Below are 10,921 nucleotides of genomic sequence, written 5' to 3'. Positions count from 1 at the left end.
TGTTTCTTTTGCTTAAAGATTGCCACCTGAGCTAGCCTCTGTTGCCCATCTTCGTCCGTTTCAGAGGGTGGATTTCTCAGTGTTGCCTTTTCGCCAGCTCCCCACGCCCTTGTGTGTTTCTTTTGCTTAAAGATTGTCACCTGAGCTAGGCACTGTTGCCCTGCTTCCTCAGTTTCAGAGGGTACCTTTTTCAGGGTTGCTTTTTCACCGGGTCTCCTCGCCATTGTATTTTTTTATCTTATTTTTTTTGCTTAAAGATTGCCACCTGAGCTAGCCTCTGTTGCGCTTCTTTCTCAGTTCTAGAGGGTAGATTTCTCCGTGTTGCTTTTTCCCCAGGTCTCCACGCACTTCCTTTTATTTTTCCTTAAAAATTGCCACCTGAGCTAGCCTCTGTTGTCCATCTTCGTCGGTTTCAGAGGGTAGATTTCTCACTGTTGCTTTTTTGCCAGGTCTGCACGCCCTTGTGTTTTTTTTCTGCTTAAAGGTTGCAACCTGAGCTAGCTTCTTTTGCCCATGTCCCTCAGTTTCAGAGGGTGGATTTCTCCGTGTTGCTTTTTCCCCAGGCCTCCACGCCCTTGTGTGTTTCTTTTGCTTAAAGATTGCCACCTGAAGCCAGCCTCTCTTGCCCATCTTCCTCAGTTTCAGAGGGTAGATATTTCAGGGTTGCTTTTTCCCCAGGTCTCCACGCCTTTGTGTTTTGTTTTTGCTTAACGATTGCCACCTGAGCTAGCCTCTCTTGCCCATGTTCCTCAGTTTCAGAGGGTAGATATTTCAGGGTTGCTTTGTCCCCAGGGCTCCACGCCTTTGTGCTTTGTTTTTGCTTAAGGATTGCCACCTGAGCTAGCCTCTCTTGCCCATCTTCCTCAGTTTCAGAGGGTGGATTTCTCCGTGTTGCTTTTTCCCCAGGTCTCCACGCCCTTGTGTGTTTCTTTTGCTTAAAGATTGCCACCTGAGCTAGCCTCTGTTGCCCATCTTCGTCCGTTTCAGAGGGTGGATTTCTCAGTGTTGCCTTTTCGCCAGCTCCCCACGCCCTTGTGTGTTTCTTTTGCTTAAAGATTGTCACCTGAGCTAGGCACTGTTGCCCTGCTTCCTCAGTTTCAGAGGGTACCTTTTTCAGGGTTGCTTTTTCACCGGGTCTCCTCGCCATTGTATTTTTTTATCTTATTTTTTTTGCTTAAAGATTGCCACCTGAGCTAGCCTCTGTTGCGCTTCTTTCTCAGTTCTAGAGGGTAGATTTCTCCGTGTTGCTTTTTCCCCAGGTCTCCACGCACTTCCTTTTATTTTTCCTTAAAAATTGCCACCTGAGCTAGCCTCTGTTGTCCATCTTCGTCGGTTTCAGAGGGTAGATTTCTCACTGTTGCTTTTTTGCCAGGTCTGCACGCCCTTGTGTTTTTTTTCTGCTTAAAGGTTGCAACCTGAGCTAGCTTCTTTTGCCCATGTCCCTCAGTTTCAGAGGGTGGATTTCTCCGTGTTGCTTTTTCCCCAGGCCTCCACGCCCTTGTGTGTTTCTTTGGCTTAACGATTGCCACCTGAGCTAGCCTCTGTTGCCCATCTTCGTCCGTTTCAGAGGGTGGATTTCTCAGTGTTGCCTTTTCCCCAGCTCCCCACGCCCTTGTGTGTTTCTTTTGCTTAAAGATTGCCACCTGAAGCCAGAATCTCTTGCCCATCTTCCTCAGTTTCAGAGGGTAGATATTTCAGGGTTGCTTTTTCCCCAGGTCTCCACGCCTTTGGGTTTTGTTTTTGCTTAACGATTGCCACCTGAGCTAGCCTCTCTTGCCCATCTTCCTGAGTTTCAGAGGGTCGATATCTCCGTTTTGCTGTTTCCCCAGATCTCCACGCCCTTGTGTGTTTCTTTTGCTTAACGTTTGCCACCTGAAGCCAGCCTCTCTTGCCCATCTTCCTCAGTTTCAGAGGGTAGATATTTCAGGGTTGCTTTTTCCCCAGGTCTCCACGCCTTTGTGTTTTGTTTTTGCTTAACGAGTGCCACCTGAGCTAGCCTCTCTTGCCCATGTTCCTCAGTTTCAGAGGGTAGATATTTCAGGGTTGCTTTGTCCCCAGGGCTCCACGCCTTTGTGCTTTGTTTTTGCTTAAGGATTGCCACCTGAGCTAGCCTCTCTTGCCCATCTTCCTCAGTTTCAGAGGGTGGATTTCTCCGTGTTGCTTTTTCCCCAGGTCTCCACGCCCTTGTGTGTTTCTTTTGCTTAAAGATTGCCACCTGAGCTAGCCTCTGTTGCCCATCTTCGTCCGTTTCAGAGGGTGGATTTCTCAGTGTTGCCTTTTCGCCAGCTCCCCACGCCCTTGTGTGTTTCTTTTGCTTAAAGATTGTCACCTGAGCTAGGCACTGTTGCCCTGCTTCCTCAGTTTCAGAGGGTACCTTTTTCAGGGTTGCTTTTTCACCGGGTCTCCTCGCCATTGTATTTTTTTATCTTATTTTTTTTGCTTAAAGATTGCCACCTGAGCTAGCCTCTGTTGCGCTTCTTTCTCAGTTCTAGAGGGTAGATTTCTCCGTGTTGCTTTTTCCCCAGGTCTCCACGCACTTCCTTTTATTTTTCCTTAAAAATTGCCACCTGAGCTAGCCTCTGTTGTCCATCTTCGTCGGTTTCAGAGGGTAGATTTCTCACTGTTGCTTTTTTGCCAGGTCTGCACGCCCTTGTGTTTTTTTTCTGCTTAAAGGTTGCAACCTGAGCTAGCTTCTTTTGCCCATGTCCCTCAGTTTCAGAGGGTGGATTTCTCCGTGTTGCTTTTTCCCCAGGCCTCCACGCCCTTGTGTGTTTCTTTGGCTTAAAGATTGCCACCTGAAGCCAGCCTCTCTTGCCCATCTTCCTCAGTTTCAGAGGGTAGATATTTCAGGGTTGCTTTTTCCCCAGGTCTCCACGCCTTTGTGTTTTGTTTTTGCTTAACGATTGCCACCTGAGCTAGCCTCTCTTGCCCATGTTCCTCAGTTTCAGAGGGTAGATATTTCAGGGTTGCTTTGTCCCCAGGGCTCCACGCCTTTGTGCTTTGTTTTTGCTTAAGGATTGCCACCTGAGCTAGCCTCTCTTGCCCATCTTCCTCAGTTTCAGAGGGTGGATTTCTCCGTGTTGCTTTTTCCCCAGGTCTCCACGCCCTTGTGTGTTTCTTTTGCTTAAAGATTGCCACCTGAGCTAGCCTCTGTTGCCCATCTTCGTCCGTTTCAGAGGGTGGATTTCTCAGTGTTGCCTTTTCGCCAGCTCCCCACGCCCTTGTGTGTTTCTTTTGCTTAAAGATTGTCACCTGAGCTAGGCACTGTTGCCCTGCTTCCTCAGTTTCAGAGGGTACCTTTTTCAGGGTTGCTTTTTCACCGGGTCTCCTCGCCATTGTATTTTTTTATCTTATTTTTTTTGCTTAAAGATTGCCACCTGAGCTAGCCTCTGTTGCGCTTCTTTCTCAGTTCTAGAGGGTAGATTTCTCCGTGTTGCTTTTTCCCCAGGTCTCCACGCACTTCCTTTTATTTTTCCTTAAAAATTGCCACCTGAGCTAGCCTCTGTTGTCCATCTTCGTCGGTTTCAGAGGGTAGATTTCTCACTGTTGCTTTTTTGCCAGGTCTGCACGCCCTTGTGTTTTTTTTCTGCTTAAAGGTTGCAACCTGAGCTAGCTTCTTTTGCCCATGTCCCTCAGTTTCAGAGGGTGGATTTCTCCGTGTTGCTTTTTCCCCAGGCCTCCACGCCCTTGTGTGTTTCTTTGGCTTAACGATTGCCACCTGAGCTAGCCTCTGTTGCCCATCTTCGTCCGTTTCAGAGGGTGGATTTCTCAGTGTTGCCTTTTCCCCAGCTCCCCACGCCCTTGTGTGTTTCTTTTGCTTAAAGATTGCCACCTGAAGCCAGAATCTCTTGCCCATCTTCCTCAGTTTCAGAGGGTAGATATTTCAGGGTTGCTTTTTCCCCAGGTCTCCACGCCTTTGGGTTTTGTTTTTGCTTAACGATTGCCACCTGAGCTAGCCTCTCTTGCCCATCTTCCTGAGTTTCAGAGGGTCAATATCTCCGTTTTGCTGTTTCCCCAGATCTCCACGCCCTTGTGTGTTTCTTTTGCTTAACGTTTGCCACCTGAAGCCAGCCTCTCTTGCCCATCTTCCTCAGTTTCAGAGGGTAGATATTTCAGGGTTGCTTTTTCCCCAGGTCTCCACGCCTTTGTGTTTTGTTTTTGCTTAACGAGTGCCACCTGAGCTAGCCTCTCTTGCCCATGTTCCTCAGTTTCAGAGGGTAGATATTTCAGGGTTGCTTTGTCCCCAGGGCTCCACGCCTTTGTGCTTTGTTTTTGCTTAAGGATTGCCACCTGAGCTAGCCTCTCTTGCCCATCTTCCTCAGTTTCAGAGGGTGGATTTCTCCGTGTTGCTTTTTCCCCAGGTCTCCACGCCCTTGTGTGTTTCTTTTGCTTAAAGATTGCCACCTGAGCTAGCCTCTGTTGCCCATCTTCGTCCGTTTCAGAGGGTGGATTTCTCAGTGTTGCCTTTTCGCCAGCTCCCCACGCCCTTGTGTGTTTCTTTTGCTTAAAGATTGTCACCTGAGCTAGGCACTGTTGCCCTGCTTCCTCAGTTTCAGAGGGTACCTTTTTCAGGGTTGCTTTTTCACCGGGTCTCCTCGCCATTGTATTTTTTTATCTTATTTTTTTTGCTTAAAGATTGCCACCTGAGCTAGCCTCTGTTGCGCTTCTTTCTCAGTTCTAGAGGGTAGATTTCTCCGTGTTGCTTTTTCCCCAGGTCTCCACGCACTTCCTTTTATTTTTCCTTAAAAATTGCCACCTGAGCTAGCCTCTGTTGTCCATCTTCGTCGGTTTCAGAGGGTAGATTTCTCACTGTTGCTTTTTTGCCAGGTCTGCACGCCCTTGTGTTTTTTTTCTGCTTAAAGGTTGCAACCTGAGCTAGCTTCTTTTGCCCATGTCCCTCAGTTTCAGAGGGTGGATTTCTCCGTGTTGCTTTTTCCCCAGGCCTCCACGCCCTTGTGTGTTTCTTTTGCTTAAAGATTGCCACCTGAAGCCAGCCTCTCTTGCCCATCTTCCTCAGTTTCAGAGGGTAGATATTTCAGGGTTGCTTTTTCCCCAGGTCTCCACGCCTTTGTGTTTTGTTTTTGCTTAACGATTGCCACCTGAGCTAGCCTCTCTTGCCCATGTTCCTCAGTTTCAGAGGGTAGATATTTCAGGGTTGCTTTGTCCCCAGGGCTCCACGCCTTTGTGCTTTGTTTTTGCTTAAGGATTGCCACCTGAGCTAGCCTCTCTTGCCCATCTTCCTCAGTTTCAGAGGGTGGATTTCTCCGTGTTGCTTTTTCCCCAGGTCTCCACGCCCTTGTGTGTTTCTTTTGCTTAAAGATTGCCACCTGAGCTAGCCTCTGTTGCCCATCTTCGTCCGTTTCAGAGGGTGGATTTCTCAGTGTTGCCTTTTCGCCAGCTCCCCACGCCCTTGTGTGTTTCTTTTGCTTAAAGATTGTCACCTGAGCTAGGCACTGTTGCCCTGCTTCCTCAGTTTCAGAGGGTACCTTTTTCAGGGTTGCTTTTTCACCGGGTCTCCTCGCCATTGTATTTTTTTATCTTATTTTTTTTGCTTAAAGATTGCCACCTGAGCTAGCCTCTGTTGCGCTTCTTTCTCAGTTCTAGAGGGTAGATTTCTCCGTGTTGCTTTTTCCCCAGGTCTCCACGCACTTCCTTTTATTTTTCCTTAAAAATTGCCACCTGAGCTAGCCTCTGTTGTCCATCTTCGTCGGTTTCAGAGGGTAGATTTCTCACTGTTGCTTTTTTGCCAGGTCTGCACGCCCTTGTGTTTTTTTTCTGCTTAAAGGTTGCAACCTGAGCTAGCTTCTTTTGCCCATGTCCCTCAGTTTCAGAGGGTGGATTTCTCCGTGTTGCTTTTTCCCCAGGCCTCCACGCCCTTGTGTGTTTCTTTTGCTTAACGATTGCCACCTGAGCTAGCCTCTGTTGCCCATCTTCGTCCGTTTCAGAGGGTGGATTTCTCAGTGTTGCCTTTTCCCCAGCTCCCCACGCCCTTGTGTGTTTCTTTTGCTTAAAGATTGCCACCTGAAGCCAGCCTCTCTTGCCCATCTTCCTCAGTTTCAGAGGGTAGATATTTCAGGGTTGCTTTTTCCCCAGGTCTCCACGCCTTTGGGTTTTGTTTTTGCTTAACGATTGCCACCTGAGCTAGCCTCTCTTGCCCATCTTCCTGAGTTTCAGAGGGTCGATATCTCCGTGTTGCTGTTTCCCCAGGTCTCCACGCCCTTGTGTGTTTCTTTTGCTTAACGTTTGCCACCTGAAGCCAGCCTCTCTTGCCCATCTTCCTCAGTTTCAGAGGGTAGATATTTCAGGGTTGCTTTTTCCCCAGGTCTCCACGCCTTTGTGTTTTGTTTTTGCTTAACGAGTGCCACCTGAGCTAGCCTCTCTTGCCCATGTTCCTCAGTTTCAGAGGGTAGATATTTCAGGGTTGCTTTGTCCCCAGGGCTCCACGCCTTTGTGCTTTGTTTTTGCTTAAGGATTGCCACCTGAGCTAGCCTCTCTTGCCCATCTTCCTCAGTTTCAGAGGGTGGATTTCTCCGTGTTGCTTTTTCCCCAGGTCTCCACGCCCTTGTGTGTTTCTTTTGCTTAAAGATTGCCACCTGAGCTAGCCTCTGTTGCCCATCTTCGTCCGTTTCAGAGGGTGGATTTCTCAGTGTTGCCTTTTCGCCAGCTCCCCACGCCCTTGTGTGTTTCTTTTGCTTAAAGATTGTCACCTGAGCTAGGCACTGTTGCCCTGCTTCCTCAGTTTCAGAGGGTACCTTTTTCAGGGTTGCTTTTTGACCGGGTCTCCTCGCCATTGTATTTTTTTATCTTATTTTTTTTGCTTAAAGATTGCCACCTGAGCTAGCCTCTGTTGCGCTTCTTTCTCAGTTCTAGAGGGTAGATTTCTCCGTGTTGCTTTTTCCCCAGGTCTCCACGCACTTCCTTTTATTTTTCCTTAAAAATTGCCACCTGAGCTAGCCTCTGTTGTCCATCTTCGTCGGTTTCAGAGGGTAGATTTCTCACTGTTGCTTTTTTGCCAGGTCTGCACGCCCTTGTGTTTTTTTTCTGCTTAAAGGTTGCAACCTGAGCTAGCTTCTTTTGCCCATGTCCCTCAGTTTCAGAGGGTGGATTTCTCCGTGTTGCTTTTTCCCCAGGCCTCCACGCCCTTGTGTGTTTCTTTTGCTTAAAGATTGCCACCTTAAGCCAGCCCCTCTTGCCCATCTTCCTCAGTTTCAGAGGGTAGACTCTCCGCCTGCCTTCGACAGGCCCTCTGGACTGGAAAGCTTTCCTCCTCCCGTCATCACGGTCCTTCTCGGATGACGTGCCTGGTTTCGGTTTGACCGTCCCCGCCCGCCCTGATTTTCTAAGTCCTCCCGGGAACCCCGGGGGCGCTCCAGCCGCTCCGGGAAGCGGCGGCCTCCCGGCCGCACCGGCCCAGCCCGGCCCGGGCCGCCCCCTGGCCTCTCTGGGGGGAACTCTCCCCTTCCCCTTCCCGGTGATCGCCCGAGAAACCTTTTCCGAGTCCCCCTCCTGCGGCTGGGGCTGCGCCTTGGCGGCCGGGAGCCCGCGGGCGGACGCCCCGGGGCCGCACTGGGCCGGGAGGCTGGGTCCGAGGGGGCTCCGGGACGGGATCGGGCGGCCCGGCGGCCCGGCTGTGCTCCCCGGCGGGCCCGCGCTCCGGCTCCGTCCCGCTGAGGCGGTCGTCGGTCGCCGGGTGCCACCTGGCGGCCGCTTTTATATCGTCTCTTTCCTCCGGAGCTCCGGCGACGCGGGCCAAGGGACGGGACTCGGCCGCGGTGACCGAGGCAGAGTCCCGGGAGGCCGGCGTCGCTGGCGGGATCTGGCCCGGTGGCGCCGGGGCGTGAGCGCGACGCCCGCTCGCCGGAGATTGGAGGTGCAGGCTACTGAGGGAGGTGGCTGTCGCCGCGCCGCCCGGTGCCGGCCGGGGTGTGGGGCCTCCCGGACGGGTCGACCAGCAGCCGCCGGTGCCCCTCCGTCCCCGGGAGGGGGTGGGGGGCCGCCGCGGGGGAACGGGCGAGGGAGCTCGTCCCGTGCCCGGCCGTCGTCCCGAGGGCGGCCCGGTGGTCGGGCCTTCCGCGTCGCCGATCCCCTTTCCGCGCCCCGCTCCGGAGGTGGGCGACCGGCCGGGGCCTTGCGGGGGAGGCCCGTGGAGGGCGCGACGGGCTCGGCCGCCGGGCTGGCCTTTTCCCCACTGGTCTTCCGAGTCGACCGGCTCTGGCGGTGGGGACCGGGCCCGGTCCTCGGATGCCTCCTCCTCCGTGGCAGTTTTTTTTTCCAAGTCCCGCCCTGGAGAAGAGCGTGGACCGGCCCCGGGAGCCCTCGAGGGCGGGCCGGGGAGGGCGTCCCCGGCCCGGACGCGTGCCCGGGGTGGGTCCGGGCCGTCGGACCGGACTTCTCTCTCCGAGTTTCGCGGGTCGCGTCTTTGTCCGGAGGCGGGAGGGGGCCGGCTCGAGGCGTAGGTGGAGCCCCGGCTGAGGGACGGGAGCCACGGTCCCGCCCCGGGCCCGGTCGCCGGAGGCGCCTCCGCGGAATTCTTTTCTAAGTCCTGACCCGGCGACTCAGAGGGAGGGACCGACCGGTCCCGGCCCGCGCGGGCGGCCCGGGGAGGCTGTCCCCGGCTCCCCCTGCCGCCACGCTTCTGGGGTCGACCAGATGGCCCCGGGAGCTCCGGGCCTGGTGGCGATGGGGTCGTGCTTGGGGTCTGGTGGCCGTGGCCGTGATCCAGGGGTTCCCCTGGTGATCCGTGGGTGGGCCCCGTCTCCGGGCGCGGCGATTCTTGCCCCCGAATGGGTGGTTTTGTGCCGCCAGATAAGTGCTGACACGCTCTGCTCGGGTGACAGTCGCCCGAGAGCTTCCGGGTGCCTGGATGCGTGTGCGGGGAGGGCTCCGGGCTCTGGCCGAGAACCGGACGCCCGTTTCCACCCCCGCCGCTTGAGCCGCCCGCTGGGGCCTGCGCGCCGGCTCTTGTGCGTTCCAGGCGCCCCCACGACCGTGGTGCCACCTCCGGTCTCTGGTACCCGAGGGCGGCGGGGTTAGGGGCGCGGGGTCCTCTACCACGTGCACTCCCTGCCGCCGGCACCCGGGTGCGGTCGCGACTTACCCCATCCCACCGGCTCCGTGCCAGTGCGTGTCAGGCGTTCTCGTCCTGGGGTCGTCGCCCGCGCTTGCTGGAGGAGGAGAGGGGTCGGTGAGGCTGAAGCAGGCTCCTCCGCTCGCTGTCCTCGCCGGCCTTCCCTTGCTCGGGGGTCCCTCGCGTTATGCTGCCGACCGATGTGGTGATGCTGTGCTCTCCCGGGCCGGGCCTAAGCCGTGCCAGACGAGGGACGGACGTTCATGGCGAACGGGACCGCTCTTCTCGCTCTGCCCGCGGGTCCCCTCGCCCGTTCTCCCCCGCTGCGAGTGGCGTGTGGGAGGCGGCAGGGGTGCGGAATCCGGCCCGACCTCGCTCCCCCGCCCCGTGCCTCGTGGCGTGGGCGGTGTCGGGGTCTCCGTGACGCGGCGGATGCTCTGCCTGTGCCTCTTGGCTGTGTCTCGCGGGCGGCCCTCCCCGCGGTGGGGCGGGCCGTGTTGCCGCCGCGCCGCGCGCCTTCCCGGGCGCGTGAGCGCGTTCCCCAGGCCGTTGGCGGTGCCCCTGGAGCGTTCCAGGTCGTCCCTCAGGCGCCCGAGGCCGAGTGGCGGTGTCGTTCCCTGTTCCCGTCGGCCTCCTCAGGTAACCACTGCGCTGGTGTGTCTGAGGAGCGGGGGGGTCGAGTCGGTAAGGGAGGCGTGCCCCTCGTCCCCCTCGGGGGGGACGGGTGCCTCGTCGCCCCCCACGGCGTGCCGTGTGGGGGCGGGCAGGCTCGGGCGCGTGCCCGCGCGTTCCCCTTGCTGGGGTTTCCCCGCGGGTGTGGGAGTGACCGTGGCGGGCCGAGCCAGCGGCGTGGCGCTGGCTCTTTGGTTGGGAGGTGCTGTTTGATCGGCACCTCCGTCCCAGTCTCTGCCTCCCTTGGTCTCTCGGCCTGAGGGGAGGCACTGACTTGGGAGCCGCACAGGGGCCTTGTAGATCCCTAGCTAAGCCCAGTGTGGCCAGAGATGGCGAGCCCGGGGCAGCGCGGGCTCGCGGCCCTGACCACGGACGCTCCGACTTGCTCTAGGCCTTACCTCTACCGCAGACCCCTCCTGCATTGCGTGGCCATGGTGTCTGTAAGCGCCTTGGTGGGCCCGATGGCGGACGATGGGCGGGGGCGACACGCCCTCGGTGAGAAAGCCTTCTCTAGCGATCCGAGAGGGTGCCTTGGGGTACCGGACCCCCCAGCCGCCGCCCCTCCTTTGCGCGTAGTAGCCACGGACGCCACCACCGTGGCGCGTGGGCAGAGCTGCTCTTTGCCTACCGCGGCCGGCGCCTCCCCCCTCCGAGTCGGGGGAGGGTCACGCCCGGCCGGGCCGTCGTCGGGCGCGGGGCCGCGCGTGTGCGCGAGCGTGCGCGTGGTTCTCCCGTCGCGCGCTGGGGCGGGGAGAGGGCCCGGCCCCGTCCGGGCTCCGCCCCGCCGCGAGCGGCTGGCTCTCCGCTCGCTCCCGTCCCGAGCCGCAGCCGGTGGTGGCGTGCGGGCATGGGTGGGGGCCGCCGCCGCTCTCGGGCGCGTTCCCTCGGGACGTGGGCCCCGGAGCAGACCAGACAGGCAGACGGGTGGCTGGGTGGACGGGGCGGCCCCCGGCGGCGGGGGCGCCTCACGTAGGCCCCGGCGGTGGGGCCGGGCCCGCGGGAGGCCGAGGGGTGGCTGAGGCCGGCCGGCGTCCCAGGCGTCGTGGGACCGCCCTCGCGTGTCGTTGGCGGTGGGATCCCGCGTGTGTTTTCCTGGTGGCCCGTCCGCGCCCGAGGCCGTCCCCGGGAGCCTTCCCGCGAGCCCGTGCTCCCTCCGTCGAGGCGCGCGCCGCGCTCCCCGCT

Source organism: Equus asinus, unplaced genomic scaffold (assembly GCF_041296235.1).
Source record: "Equus asinus isolate D_3611 breed Donkey unplaced genomic scaffold, EquAss-T2T_v2 contig_147, whole genome shotgun sequence".
Lineage (NCBI taxonomy): Eukaryota > Metazoa > Chordata > Mammalia > Perissodactyla > Equidae > Equus > Equus asinus.
This window is presented reverse-complemented; position numbering follows the sequence as displayed.